Raw genomic sequence first — 3,411 nt, 5'->3', positions numbered from 1 at the left:
ATTCAACAACGATCAAAGAATTACAGACCAATTTCCCTTATGAACATTGATTCAAAAATAATCAATAAAATACTCAAAAACTGAATCCAAGAACACATTGAAAAGATCAGCCATCATGATCAAGAAAGCTTCATTCCAGAGATGCAAGGATGGTTCAACATATGAAAACTTATCACTATAATCCACCATATAAACAAACAAAACAACAACAACAAAAAAACAACATTTGATCATCTCATTAGATACTGCAAAACTTTTGACAAATGCCAACAGTCCTCAATGATAAAATCTTGCAGAAATTAGGGATACAAAGACATAGCTAAACACAATAAAGGCAATCCTATAGTCGACATAAGGTTAAATGTGGAGAAAATGAAAGCAATTCCCCTTTAATCAGAAACAAGACAAAGTATCGATTCTCCCCACATTTGTTCAATATAGCACTTGAAGTTCTAGCTAGAGCAATAAAACAACTAAAAGAGATAAGGGGATACATATTGGAAAACAAAAAGTCAAAGTATTACTATTGGCAGGTGTTATAACAGTATACATAAGCAACCCAAGAATTCTACTAGGGAACTCCTACAGCTGATAAATACCTTCAGCAAATTGGCTGGATGCAAAATTAAACCAGAATCCAAAATCAGAAGTGATAAATGTGCTGAGAAAGAAATTAGGAAAACAACATACTTCACAATAGCCACAAATAACACGAAATATCTTGGTGTTACTCTAACCAAGCCAGTGAAATACTTGTATGACAAAAACTTCAAGTCTTTGAAGAATGAAACTGGAGAAGATATTCAAAGATGGAGAGATGCCCCATACTCATGTATCAGTAGCATTAACATAGTAAAAAAAATAGCCATCTTTCTCCTCCTAGCAGCATTGTAGGTGTGGATACTGCTTTACATGCTTATCAGTAGGTTGCAGAATGGAGAGAGGCTATGTTGGATCTATGAACATCTGAGTGATAAGTAGCCCAACATTCCCTGAAAAAAAAAATGTGACTCTGACACGATCACCAGTCCAGCACCAGGAGGCTTGGACAGGAAGCTAGCTAATGCCAACCACCAGTCCAGCACTGAGAATGCCCTGGTGACTCACAGGGCATATACATGGGGCCACTCAGAAGACATAGGTGAAGAGAGAGCAGGAGATGACGACCATACCTGTGCCATGGTCCCTGGGCAGGGAACTAGCCTGAGACACCTACCAGTAGGGGGATGCATAGGCCTGGGAGGGGCAAACCATACCTGGCATGACCTCTGCCCAGTTTCATAATGCACAAGTGGGTCATAGCACTCCCATGACCGTTTCTAACGCAAGCCCAAATACTCAGAGACCACAGGCACCATCAAGAGAAGCAAGTAAGTGGTGGGAAAAAATGGAAGACAAAGAGAAAAAGAAGGATGTAGGCACAATGAAGAAAGGCAGAACTTGAGACTTGAGGGTAGTAGAGAACAGCCTGATATTTGTAGTTGGTGATGCCACCTGTAACCCTTGTGGGGTCCTGGCCTGTGCAATCACTAGGGGTCCCATCTGAGTTCATGACCCTGCAGCAGCAGGAGTCTGTTATTACCAAAGGCCCAGTAGAAGTCCCTGGTCTGAGCTGCTGCCTGGGGACATGTTGATGTCTGAGGGCTGTGCAGAAAGGGCCTCAATACTCACCTGGACATTATCAGAGAGCTGGCCTTGGGGACATGAGATCAGGAAAGCTCACCCTGTCCCTAGCCAGCTGCAGTACTTAGGAGAGCAGAATCCTCAATTGCGGGAGTTGTTGGTGAGCCATCTGGAGAATATGACCATGGAAGACCTGGCCCTACCACTCATCTCCCATGCAGTGGCATGGACAAAAGAGAAATACTGTCATCCACCATGGCCCCTTATATCCTGAGACAGGTGGGAGACCTGGCTCTAGGGTCAAGAAAGTAGGAGAGCTGTCCCTGGCCCTCACCAGCTGCAGCAAAGTAGAGCTGAGCTGGTGGCAGGTGCATGGATAAGTAGGCCAAAGGAGTATGAGCATGGGTCACCTTGCCCCATCAATTCTCTACTGTGTGGTGACATGAGCTAGAAAAAGATGATAATATCTTGTCCCTTGCCACTTATAGCAGGCAGGACAGCTGGCCCTGAGGTCCTGAGGACAAGGGAGCTATTTTTCCCCTTACCTGCTGCAGTGCTCAGGAGAGCAGGCCCTGCACTTCACCTGGGAATCACAGTAGAGATGAGGCTGATGGCAGAAGCATAGGTGAGCCTGGTCATAAGGGTGTGAGCATTAGAGAGCTGGCTAACCAACTTGTCTGTGGTGTAATGACATAGGCAAAGGAGAAATGTCCCTTTTACTACTTACCATCAATGCCAGGCAGGAGAGATGGCCCTGAGGTCATTAGAGTAGAAGAGCTGGCCCTGGATGTTGGAGTTGAGGATGAACTGGTCCCTAGGACATGTGAATATGGGACAGCCAGCCCTGTCCCCTGTCTGCTGGGCAGTGGTATGGATGAGAGAAAGATGCCCTCCTCACCTCCTTTGTCCCTTGGCAGGAGAAAGCTGACCCTGGATCACGAGAATGGGAGAACTGGCCATGTCTCTCATGGGCTGCAATACCCAGGCAAAGGGACCTTGCACCTCAGTTGGGCAGTGGGATAGAGCTGGCCCTGGTAGTGGAGGTTTCTGTTGAGCTGGCACTGAGGGCATGAAAGCAAGAGAGCCTGTGGGGATTACCACTCAGATACCACTCAGGCCCAGATCCAAGGCTTTGAAATGACCTACCCCAATATCTATCCCATCAATGAACTGCTGAAGTGCATGAAGGGGAGAGTTGTACAGATTCAAAACTACAGGGTCTCCATGACATGGCAAAAACAAACTACATGAGAGGAGTCCAGTGATGTTTCATTATTGACAGAGTAGCAAAAGCCAGAGGCTTGTATTAGACCAATGAGTCATTGCAATGAAAATTTGCAAGTAAAGATGTGTGAAAAAAAGGGTATACTGTGGGACACACTGTGACACACTACAGCTTCCACAGAGAAATTATTTTTCTCTTTTTTTAGAGAAGTTGCAAAGATACAAGAAAAACCACCTTAACAACAAAGATTTAAAGAAAGACTTTTCTATCACTTGGCAATAAGCCAAGGAAATTATAAGGAAATGTCCTATTTGTTCTTTATAAGGCAAACCCCATTGCCTGCAGGAAGTAACCCTGAAGGTACCCCCAAAAGGTGAAATTTGGTAAAGCAGAGAGAGCTATGACTGTTGCTCTCATCCACGCTGGAATTTTTGTCTAGTCTCATTTTGTGTATACAGTCATAGCTGCTGTGATTTCATAAGTGCAACACCCCTTTCGTATACATAAATCAATGCTTTTCTTTCTTTCTTTCTTTCTTTCTTTCTTTCTTTCTTTCTTTCTTT

General features: G+C 44.3%; 1 pseudogene; it reads left to right on the top strand.

Annotated features, from left to right (window-relative positions):
* The first annotated feature begins 872 nt into the window (after positions 1–872).
* LOC129676986 (small nucleolar RNA SNORA17) lies at positions 873–990 on the top strand (annotated as a pseudogene).
* The last annotated feature ends 2,421 nt before the right edge of the window (positions 991–3,411 follow it).

The sequence above is a fragment of the Psammomys obesus genome, unplaced genomic scaffold, assembly GCF_907164565.1.
Source record: "Psammomys obesus unplaced genomic scaffold, mPsaObe1.curated_primary_1811, whole genome shotgun sequence".
Classification (NCBI taxonomy): Eukaryota; Metazoa; Chordata; class Mammalia; order Rodentia; family Muridae; genus Psammomys; species Psammomys obesus.
The sequence above is the reverse complement of the archived record's forward strand: the minus strand, read 5'-3'. Positions and strand labels throughout refer to the sequence as shown.